Source organism: Nuphar pumila, chromosome 2 (genome assembly GCF_984573655.1).
Source record: "Nuphar pumila chromosome 2, dmNupPumi1.hap1.1, whole genome shotgun sequence".
Lineage (NCBI taxonomy): Eukaryota > Viridiplantae > Streptophyta > Magnoliopsida > Nymphaeales > Nymphaeaceae > Nuphar > Nuphar pumila.
This window is the reverse complement of record NC_143250.1, coordinates 58477501-58489501: the sequence shown is the minus strand read 5'-3', so window position 1 is coordinate 58489501 and position 12001 is coordinate 58477501. Positions and strand designations below refer to the sequence as shown.

Genomic DNA, 12001 nt, shown 5'->3' with positions numbered 1-12001 from the left:
TATGTACAAAACCTGAAAACCCAAAATCATCAGGTGTAACCCAGACCCCATCCGTGCCAAAATGGATCGGTTCATTTTTTTTTAAAAACGCCATGTCTTTATTGGCACCTCCATCGGGAGATCTACCTCCACCACAATTATAATTCCTATTAGGGGTGGCAATTTCTGACACGACCCGCCAACCGGCCTCTTAGGCGGGTTTGGGTTGGGCTTAAGCCAACCCGTTTAATAAACGGGTCGACCCGCGTAACCCGTTTATTAAACAGGTCGGGTTCGGGTTGGGGGTATGCCAACCCGCCAACCCGGCTGACCCGTTTAATAAACGGGTTAGGCGGGTGGGTCAACCCGCCAACCCGTCTGCCCGACCCGCCAACCTGCCTACCTGCCAACCCGATCCGTCAACCCACCAACCCGACCTGCCAACCTGACCCGCGAACCTGAAAACCCGTTTACCCGACCCAACCCATTTATTAAATGGGTTGGCGGGTCGTGTCGGGTTACCCGTTTATCAAACGGGTCGGGGTCGTGTTTGCCACAGCCGACCCGTTTAATAAACGGGTCGGGTTCGGGTTGAGGTATGCTGACACGCCAACCCGACCCGATTGCCACCCCCTAATTCCTATAAGGGCTTGCCCTATAACCAATCAAGTCAAGGACTGAGGTCTTTCGCCCCTGCACTCAAGTTGGACATTGCCGTTGCGTGACGGCCCATCAACTCATGACATTCACAAGTTACCCCTAACTATTAGAGAGGGAAAAAAAAAACAGGTGCAATGTGGTTGCATATTTTTAATGTGCTTCTGCAACTGGTCACCCTTATACTAGAATCAGAGCCTGTCAGTTGTGGAGCCCAAAAATTGACGAAATTGACGGAGGGCGATCAGGTGCTAAAAAGAGAGAAAAAGAAAAAGAGAATCACATGCACTTTGGAAGAGGAAGCAGATGAGGTCATGCTTAACAGGAGCGTTTTTTTGCTCATGCCGTCGTGGCCTTTCGATTTGCATTTTAAAAAGTTCAAAAGTCAACAAAACCACGTGGCATTCGTCCCAAATGCAAACAGACAGCCACGATGTCAGCATCATGTTCAGCAAGACCTGATCTGCTTCCCTTGGATGCAGTTCATCTAAAAATGGAAGGCACCCATCAAAAAGGTGAATGATCAGTTCATTTTAAACAGTTAGGATGCCGTCCATCTCAAATACAAACGACATCAGAAAAAAAAAAAAAAGTTGGGCCCCTCCAAGTGATGGCATCCCATTAGTACGGGTTTTGGATGCCGTTCATCTTGAGATCAACGGCATCTAAAGGTCTCTGACCTGATCCCATCTTGCATTTATGGGCCAAACTCGTCCAGAATCTGATCACCACGTCACTGTACAAAATTATCCGTCCATTCGTTAAGGAGAGAGAGCAAAAAAAGAGGGAAATAAAGCCAAAGATCGTTTCTTGTTCCATGGGATCAAAGAGAGGACCCACCGTCTCTAATCCAATTCGTCACCCTTCTTGCGCCAGCGTTCTCTCTCATCCTTCAAAACGGGAGGAGCAGAGGAAGGCTTCTTGATCCCATTGATCGGTCGATCGATCCCAATAAGGGATGGAGAAGACGGCGAACAGGCAGAGGGTTTTGCTGGGCCATCTCAGCCCCGTCTCTCCTCGCCACGACGATCCAACCCTACGAGTAATTTTCTTCCCTTTTTGTTGTTTTTTTTTTTGGTAGAAAAATTCTGCGGAGTTTGTTTGATAACCTGTGAGACGCAATTCTGAAGTCTTCTTATTGCAATTTGTATGTCTTTGATCGTCGTAAACCCTCTTTTTAGCTTTTTATCTTCTTCTTTTTTGCATAATTTGAAGATTAGGGTTCCCGATTTCTATATAATAGATCCTCTGTGATTTACATAGGAATTGGATGCGATTGATGAATTCTGAAGAAGTGCTTTTAGTTGTTTGAGTTGGTAATTGGAAAGATTGGCACGATTTTAGCTTGAATTGTTTTGGTTTGTGACTTTGCGTACGAGGTTTAGGCACATAGTCAGTGTGATTTCATGGAACCGGTGCTCTAGTTTGTCGAGGCCGTCTATTGGTCCTGGAATCACATATGATTCCGTCTTCGGTGGTTTGTTGATGATATTAGATGCAGGGATGCTTTTTTCCCCACCTCTTCTATCTTCTTTGGATTCATCGTGGGGATTACAATTCGAAGTATTCCCTGCTTCCGGGTTTGAGAGAGGACCTGGTTCTTGCATAAGCTTCCACCAAAAATTTGATGGTGGCAATACCAAGGTTGTATCCTATATTGGTGGGGCCCAAAGTAACACCTTATCGCTTATGGTAAAATATCAAATTTTTTAATATTTTTTTTTAAATAAAAAAAATCAGAAAAAATGAGCAAAAACTCTAAAAAAATCATAGCACATGAAACTATGATTCAACTATAAAATGACATATGAAGCATTTATGTCTCTATAAACCCGATAAAACATCATCAATAGGGATGGCAGCGGACCGGGGGGTGGGGGACAAGGTCTCCACCCCTGCCTTGTCACAAAATCCTGCCCTCCATCCCCACTCAGGTTTTGATTTTAACCTTCATTCCCATTTCATGTCTTCCATTCTCAGCACACGGGGCAAGGCGGGGCGGGGCTCCATTTCCCCTCGATCCACTGCCATCCCCAAAGAAGGATTGGGGACGGGGCAAGGCGGGGAAAGCGGAAGTCCATCCCTACCTCCATCCCTGCACGGGTTTTGATTTTTACCTCCATCCCCGTTTCATGTGCTCCATCCACGGTCCAAACGGGGTGAGGCGGGTCGGGGCTCCATTTTCCCCTGGTCCACTGCCATCCCTAATCATCAAACATCAATTAATATAGAATCATGGATAACATTGCATTCATATCTCACTAGAACAATGCAAAATATTAAATATCTTGCAATTAAGAACATGCTACAAGACTCATACTTCTATATTATATAAATAAAAACAAAATAACTAAGTTTTTGAACAATTAAGTGTTAAAAAACTAAGTTTTTTAGAACATATTATATAAAACCTCAATAATCATAATCATCATCATCATCATTATCTTCTTCTTCGACATCCACATCGTCTCCAAGATACTTGAGAAATTCGCAAAGGACCTCTCCCTTGCACACAAATCAGCCCCCAAAATCGATCTCACGGCTCTTAGGGTGTGTGGCTTCCCTTCTAACAGCCTCTACACAAAGTGAGAAGTCGGCCCTCAAGAGACCTTTAAAACCCAAAACTTAAAAAGTAATTTCGGGTCTTTTTTAAGTGTGTTGATACCGTATCGTACGATACGATATAGAGGTGTATCATATGACACACCTAATATGAGTACGATCTATGTCACATGGGTGCGGGGATTCGGCACTTCCAAAAAACCCAGGTGCGGGGGTGCGGCAGGGGCAAAAATGTAAAAAAATTATATATATATATATATATATATATATATATATATATATATATATATATATATATATATATATATATATATATATATATATATATATATATATAAAGGGGAGAGAGAAAATCCCAAAAAAAAGGATTCGAAAAGGCAGGAGCTGTCAGCAGCTGACAGGAGCTGTCAGCAGCTGACAGGAGTTGTCAGCAGCTGAAAGGAGCTGTCACCAGCTGAAAGGAGCTGTCAGCAGAATTTTTTTTAAAAAAAATTCGCAGCCCATTTCATAGGGCAAATTTTTTAAAAAAAAGAAATCCAAAAAAAAAATGGACCTAAATGATCCTGGGTGCGGTCAACGCACCCAGGATCGGGTTGACTGCACCCGGTGCCGCACCCGCACCTGCACCCGCGTCAAGTCGCGTCGACGCGGGTGCGACACCCTGCTAGCCGAATCCCTGTGACATAGAGTACGATACACCATCGTATCGCGATACGACTGTGTATCATATTTTAAAAAAGTAACAATACGTATCGTACCATATGGTACGATATTGTACTCTGCGTACAACACTGGGCAATACCGCTGATGATTTTGGATTCATGTTGGTGAGTTCTGCTTATTCAAGTGTATTGCTTTGAGGTTTTGTAGATGATCTAGCTTGTTGAGTTTTACAAATGGCTATGTTCTGTGCTTCAATGAACTTTGATCTTTTTCTTTTCTTTCTTTTTTCAAGTCATTGCATGTAATCTGATGTAGGTTCTGAGTAAATCTAATGTATGTTAGTTAGTCATTTTCTGGTTTGGTTCTATTAGTGATTTGGTTTTCAAATAATTTGCACTTTTTTTGTTATTCTCATTTGTATTTTCATTGTTCATTTATCATAGTTTGATTGTTTGACACTTTGTATTGAAGTTGACAAGAAAGTTAGATAAATTTCCAGATCATTTTCATTCCGCAATCTGTTGTTAAGTTTCTCTCTCTCTCAAAAAAAAGAAAAAGAAAAAAGTTTTCCTTGTTTATTTATTAAATTCTCAATAATTTGGGCATATCACATTTTCACACGAAATGAGAACAGCCAAGCAAATATATCTTTTCCCTAAAAAAAGGAAAATAGCCAAATATTCATTTTTAAATTCAAAGTGGGGGCCCTATCAACTAGCAAGCAAAATTTTCTTTTTTCTAAATGTCCTATTTATTTTTCTTTTTGTTAATTATTTTGTTTAGAACTATTAATGTTATGTGAGCAGTAAAAACTTGAGGGGTGTTTGATCATCAAAAGATCATGGGTTGTATGATGCGATCTCTTGTTTCCTTTAAGGCACTTTTTTGTTCAAAATTATGTTATCCTGACCTAATCTATAATACAGCCTTCGATTTGTTCAGCTGGAGATAATGCACCATATAATAGAACTGCTGCTTTTGGGGATGATGTTGTAATTGTGGCGTAAGTTCAAAACATATCATAAATTGTGCATTTTTCTTAGTTGTTGAAAGATTTATAAGCCTTTGGTTGCACGAGTTTTTCATTGCTCACATTACTGCTCGGTTTTCTATGCTTGTGTTTTCCTCTTTATAGTGCTTTCCGAACTCCAATTTGCAAGGCCAAGCGTGGGGGCTTCAAGGATACTTATCCTGATGACTTACTTGCACCTGTACTTAAGGTTAGCTGAATATCTACAAACTTATCATGCTGCTAGATGATGCAACATATAAATACACTTGGACTTTATTTGCTTAAAAGTCTTTTATTTCTCTGCCGATTTAGTCTTTTAGTTAACCAACGGCTATCCAACACAGGCATTACTAGACAAGACTGGTATAAACCCAAGTGAAGTTGGAGACATTGTTGTCGGTAGTGTCTTGGCACCAGGATCTCAAAGAGCAAGTGAATGCAGGATGGCAGCATTTTATGCTGGGTTTCCTGGTATAGTAGTATGCTATGGCAGTATTGTGTTATTTCTTGTTTCTAGCTTCCCTCTTAATGCTTTCTTTTGTGATACAGAGATAGTACCTGTAAGAACTGTCAATAGGCAGTGTTCTTCTGGTTTACAGGCTGTTGCTGATGTTGCTGCTGCCATAAAAGCTGGGTTCTATGATATTGGTAAGCTTGCTCTATTCCTTGATGTGAACAATTGTCATTAATTTTCTCAGCAACCTCATTAATGTCTTCTATTAGGCATTGGATGCGGGCTAGAGTCTATGTCAATGAATACAATATCTTGGGAAGGCTCGATCAATCCTAGAGTATGTATCATCAGAGTTCTATTTATATATTTTTACAAATTTTTTTATAAATAGTAAAGTTTTGACTGCTCATATATTGCATTCTTATCTTCAGCAATGTAGTTTCTATTAGATGTTTGTGATTCTTTTTTATTCTTTAATTCACTAGATAACTGCACATGAGCAAGCTCAGAATTGCCTTCTTCCAATGGGCATTACATCAGAAAATGTTGCTCACCGCTATGGGGTGACACGTCAGGAGCAGGATCAAGCTTCTGTGAGATATCATCTATCCATATTGTCTGCTATAATCTTCATTGTTCATTCATTTTGGTTAAGTCCAATCACTTGATTAGTGATGCATTTGTTAGGTTGAATCTCATAAGCGAGCTGCAGACGCAACTGCTGCTGGTAAATTCAAGGATGAAATCATTCCTGTGCACACAAAGGTGAATTTTTTGTCAGACAATTGATGCTTTCAATATCTTCTCTAGTAGACCAACTTAATTTTCATAGCTTGGTAACTGGCGTATACTTGTGAAGATTGTAGATCCAAAAACAGGGGAAAAAAAGAGTTATAATTTCTGTAGATGATGGAATTCGATCAGATGCATCAATCTCAGGCCTAGCAAAGCTGAAACCTGTTTTCAAGAAGGATGGGAGTACGACAGCTGGTATTCAATCGTAAACTGCTTATTATCTTTTTGATGGGGCATGCTGATGACTCCATATATCTGTTTTCTTATTGCTAGAGGCTCAAATATTGATCTTTAAAATGGCAGGGAACTCAAGCCAAGTGAGTGATGGTGCTGGAGCAGTATTGCTTATGAGAAGATCTGTAGCAATGCAGAAAGGACTTCCCATACTTGGTGTATTCAGGTTTGTATTTTTCAAACTTGTGTTTGTTTCTTGTCTGTTGTAGGACCAGTTTTCAGGACTGTACTGCTCTTTGGCTGTTTTTTATTGGATTTGACTTGAAAATAGATGCTAACAACATCAGTCATAATCACTTAATACACTAGTATTGTTTTTTTTGTTTAGAGTACCTGTGAAGCCATAGTGTTTATTGTTGTCTCTGTTTGGTTGAATTGCCTACTTGTTGTCTCCATCTTTTTCAGCTGTGTGTGTATATGTGTATGTTTGCACCCTTGTGTGCAGGATGTGATCCGTGGTTGGGACAGTGTATTGGCACATGACAAGCAAGGCTTTCCTTTACTGCTTGCAATAGTAATTTTGATATAATGCATTTTTGCATCTTTCAATAAAATGGTTCATATAGGCGTGGTTATTTTTTTTTTGTCTTGGATCCTGTTTACCTTTTCTGACTGACAGTATTTTTGATATGTTATTTTGGTTTATCATTTTATTTCTGGATGCACAAACTTAGGGGTTTTGTAGCTGTTGGCGTTGATCCTGCTGTCATGGGAATTGGCCCTGCAGTTGCAATTCCTGCAGTAGTTAAGGCTGCTGGTCTTGAAGTTAATGGCATTGATCTTTTTGAGATAAATGAGGTAGTATTCCTGTCTAGTATGATTACGTCACTTGAAATTGTAGGAAGGTAATTGACTGCTTTTTCATAATACAGGCATTTGCATCTCAATATGTGTACTGCTGCAAGAAGTTGAATCTAGATCCAAAGAAAGTGAATGTTAATGGAGGTGCTGTTGCTATGGGGCATCCTTTGGGTGCCACAGGTACTTTTAAAATCCAAGACATCTTAGTTTTTTTTCAGTTCATGGTGTTGATTGAAATATACTGTTTTTTCTCTTTAATGTGGACACACCTATGTCACCTGGGTGTGGGTACGGCAATTCCAAAAAATGTGGGTACGGGGACACGGCTATATATATATATATATATATATATATATATAAAATAAATTAAAAATAAACTGAATATAATCTAAATATATATGCTATATCTAAAATATATATTATATTACTGAAGATATAAAGTTATAAACTGAAAATATAATTATAACTTATAAATAAAATACAAACTTGTATGTACATAGGGTAAAATGGCGTGTCCAGATGTTGATGCATGTCGACACGGGGATACGCATGTCGACTCGGGGATATGTGTGTCGACACGGCTACGATGGGTAAAATGGAGTGTTGGAGTACCATAGGGACACACACACATATACATATATGTATATATGTATTATCTTGAGGACTTTAAAGATAATTTTATATAGAATTGCAAGTGTTAAGATATTCCATCCAACAATGAATTTATGATTTGTGTGCACTAACTGTAATGAAGTGCCAAATGAAAAGAGCAACGTCCCCAAGCGAAAGCACGGAAGCACGCACATACACAAGAGGCCACTAAAGGGCAAAATAAACCACAAAAGTGATCAAGCACAAAAAGAGATAAAAAATATATTTCACTTCATTGAATGCTTCACTAGAAGCTTAACAAATACATGGGGCTGTGCCCCTTATTTATACACAGCAAGGGACCCAAGGAGGGGCTCCCATAGAGTCGTTGGAGCCCCTCCAACGGTCATAGGGGTCCAACGACTCTATGTGGACCCCTCTCCAATGAATAAAAAAAGAAATTAAAAAACAAAAAAGAAAAAGACTAAAAGGAAAAAGAAAGAAAAAAGAAAGCATATCAAAGATATGCGTGTACAGGTGAAATGACAGAAATACCCCTATCGGGTTTTACAAAAAAAAAAAAAAAAATATATATATATATATATATATATATATATATATATATATATATATATATATAGATAGATAGATAGATAGATAGATAGACACATAGACATATATATAATATATATGTGTATGTGTCGTAATCTATATATATATATATATATATAAATATACATCATATTTTAACACCCCCCCTCAAACGCACGGTGAAATCACCGAGAGTTTGCTAAGGAGGAAGTAGAAGCGAGGCGAAGGCAAAGCTTTGGTGAAGAAGTCCGCCAACTGATATTCAGTAGAAACATATGGGAGTTGAATGGTGCCTCGTAAGAACTCATCTCGAACATAATGATAGTCCATCTCAATATGCTTTGTCCGTTCATGAAAAGTGTGATTGCTAGCAATATAAATGGAGCTCTTGTTGTCACAACACAGCTTTGAAGGAGTTGAGAGTGAGACACCCATATCTTTAAGCAGACTTCTTAACCATATAATCTCAGTTGTGGTAGTGGCCATCGCACGATATTCTGCTTCGGTAGACGAGAGAGAAACTTTACGCTGCTTCTTACACCTCCAGGAGATAAGCGATTCCCCAAGGAACACACAATAACCTGTGGTAGAAATACGATCATCGGGGTTACCCCCCCAATCAGAGTCAGTATACGCAAGTAAAGTAAGAGGTGAAGAAGAGGATAAGAACACTCCCTTAGTTATGGAATTTTTTAGATATCTGATAATTCTCATAACTGTTGCCATGTGAGTAGTGGTAGGGGCGGTTTGAAATTGGCTTGCACTATGAACTGCATGAGAAATGTCAGGCCTGGTGATAGATAAATATGTTAAGGATCCAATCAATTGACGATAAGGCGTGGGATCTGCCAAAGGAGTGCCATCATTGGCTCTCATCTTGGCATTAATCACTTCTGGAGTCTCCACCCTTTTGTCATCAGTCAGCCCAGACCTAGCAATAATGTCAGAGGCAAGCTTCATTTGAGATAGGACATACCCCTTGGGGGAGTATGCAACTTCAATTCCTAAGAAATACCTTAGAAAACCCAGGTCAGACATATCAAAATTTTTCTTAAGAATATTTTTAATAAGATCAATACCTTTCTTATCATTACCTGTGATAATCATATCATCAACATATAATAACAAAATTGTTATATACTCATTAGAAGATTTAACAAACAAAGCAGTATCAGTGTAACATGAGGAGAAGCCATTATCAAGAACTACTTTGCTAAAAAGATCATACCAAGCTTTTGGTGCTTGTTTTAACCCATAAAGAGCTTTGTTTAATTTTAGAATATTACCTTTCCCAATTTCAAGACCCGGCGGAGGATCCATAAGAACTTCTTCACATAAAGTTCCATTTAAGAATGCATTTTTAACATCAAGTTGGTATATAGGCCATTGTTTGATGGATGCTAAAGCAATTAAGGTTCGTACACTAGTCATTCTGGCCACAGGAGCAAAGGTTTCTTCATAATCAATCCCATATTCTTGGGCATAGCCTTTTGCAACCAGACGGGCTTTGTATCTCTCAAGAGACCCATCACATTTGGTTTTGACTTTATATACCCATCTACACCCAATTGCTTTTTTCCCTAAAGGTTGAGGAATAATGCTCCAGATTTGGGCCTTGTTAAGGGCCTCTAATTCGATTTTCATAGCTTCAACCCAATGTGGGTGATCTTTAGCTTCCTTGAATGAGGTAGGTTCGTCATACGAATGTATTAACATGAGACAGGCCCTATAATTCGGAGAAAAGGATTCATAGGACACAAATTTTTGTGGTGGCCTACTAGTACGAGAAGATCTCCTAGGTAGATTGTTGTCAGTAGATTCTTCTAAAGAGAAGTCTTGAGAGTATCTGTCAATAGCAGGTTGATGTTCATTTCCTATCCGCCGGGTATAAACATTTATATCATTAAGATTTTCATTTTGGGAAATATTATCATGTTGTGGTATATCATTATAATGTGAAATTCCATCACAACTAGTATCACAAGTAATATCCTTAGGAGACTTGATTCTAGGAGCTAAGTCAAATAGAAAAGAATAATCGATGTCTTCATTAGATGTGTGGATATCAAAACCATTTTGTTCTTCAATAAAGTTTACATTTCTTGACACATATAATTTATTGTTTCGAATATCATAGCATCTATAGCCTTTTTGATTCTCACCATAGCCAATGAACACACATTCAATAGCTTTAGGTGACAACTTATTTTATCCTTGACTAAGCACAAAATATTTGCATCCAAAGATTCTTAGTCTATTAAAATCGGGAGTAATTTTAAATAATTTTTCAAAGGGCGAAACATTTTTCAAAGAAGAAGAGGGCATACGATTCACAAAATATGTTGCGGTAAGAAGAGCTTCGGCCCAAAAATTTTTAGGAACATTTTTAGACACAATAAGAGTTCTTGTGGTTTCGATTAAATGCCTATGTTTCCTTTCCGCAAGACCATTTTGTTGCGGAGTTTTAGGACAAGATCGTTGGTGTAAAATTCCATTTGTTTTAAAATAATTTTGAAAATCTTTAGACATGTATTCTTCTCCTGAGTCGGATCTAAAAATGGCTATATTGTGATGGAATTGATTTTGAACAAGAGCGTGAAACTCTTTAAAATTAGTGAAGACATCAAATTTATTTTTGATAATATAAATCCATGTGTATCTAGAAAAATCATCAATAAAAGAAACATAGTAAGAGAAGCCTCCTTTGGACATAACGGGTGCCGGTCCCCATACATCGGAATGCACAAGTTCAAAAGGCCTTTTTGACACAAAATTGCTATGAGAATATGGAAGAGAGTGAATTTTCCCAAGAATACAATCATTGCATGTAAATGTATTTGTATTACAAAATTTTTCCAAAAATGGAAAAAGGTACAATTTGGAAATACTAGGGTGTCCGAGTCTCTTATGCCAAGTCTCAATATCTTTGGATTGAACATGATTACAAAATGATTTGGATGGCAAAGACAAAAAATCCATATAGTAAAGGTCCCCTCTTCTATGGCCTTGCCCAATCCGCTTCCCGGACCGGAGATCCTGCACATAGCAATGGGTTGGTGAAAACGAGACATTACATTCAAAATCGGTAATTTGAGAGACGGAAAAAAGATTTAAATTAAGTTTTGGGATGATCCGGATTTTGGGAACAAAAAATTCTTTGTTTTGGTCATAAATTTTCTCTAGGTTTCCAATACCCTCAACATTTAAAGATGTTCCATCGGCGGTGGATACATATGATTTAAATTTATTGAGACTTGGTTTTGATAAAAGTGATGCATTTGGAGTCATATGGAAAGAGGCACCCGAATCAAGAATCCAAGAAGTCATACCTGGGAAAGAAGAGATGGCGGCACCGGAAGTGGAAGGTGAGGATGATGATGTAGAGGCGTTCATCTTCATAAATTGTTGAAGAGTTTCGGTTAGATGAGCGATGGAATCCTTTATGTCACCATCCTTCTTAGAATCTTCATTGATGATTGGAGGAGTTTCTCCCACGGAAGCCACCTTCTTCTTGAATTTAGGGCAATCGGGACGAATATGACCCGGTTCATTACAATTATGACAAATGATTTTTCTTCCTCCACCACCATTATTCTTCCAAAAATGTGGTGGTTTATATGGTCTTACATTGTTGCCGGGTCTAGACACGGCATGCACTTCAT

General features: G+C 38.6%; 1 pseudogene across 1 annotated transcript in view; it reads left to right on the top strand.

Moving 5' to 3' along the window:
* Window positions 1-1429: 1429 nt before the first annotated feature.
* Window positions 1430-12001, top strand: part of LOC149845524 (3-ketoacyl-CoA thiolase 2, peroxisomal-like) — a 12693-nt pseudogene continuing 2121 nt past the window's right edge. Inside the window, exons 1-12 of the transcript XR_016430200.1 lie at window positions 1430-1678; window positions 4788-4864; window positions 4997-5081; window positions 5218-5344; window positions 5423-5521; window positions 5597-5664; window positions 5813-5920; window positions 6015-6092; window positions 6187-6317; window positions 6426-6522; window positions 7031-7154; window positions 7229-7337. The product of XR_016430200.1 is annotated as a 3-ketoacyl-CoA thiolase 2, peroxisomal-like (transcript). The remainder of the gene's footprint in view (window positions 1679-4787; window positions 4865-4996; window positions 5082-5217; window positions 5345-5422; window positions 5522-5596; window positions 5665-5812; window positions 5921-6014; window positions 6093-6186; window positions 6318-6425; window positions 6523-7030; window positions 7155-7228; window positions 7338-12001) is intronic.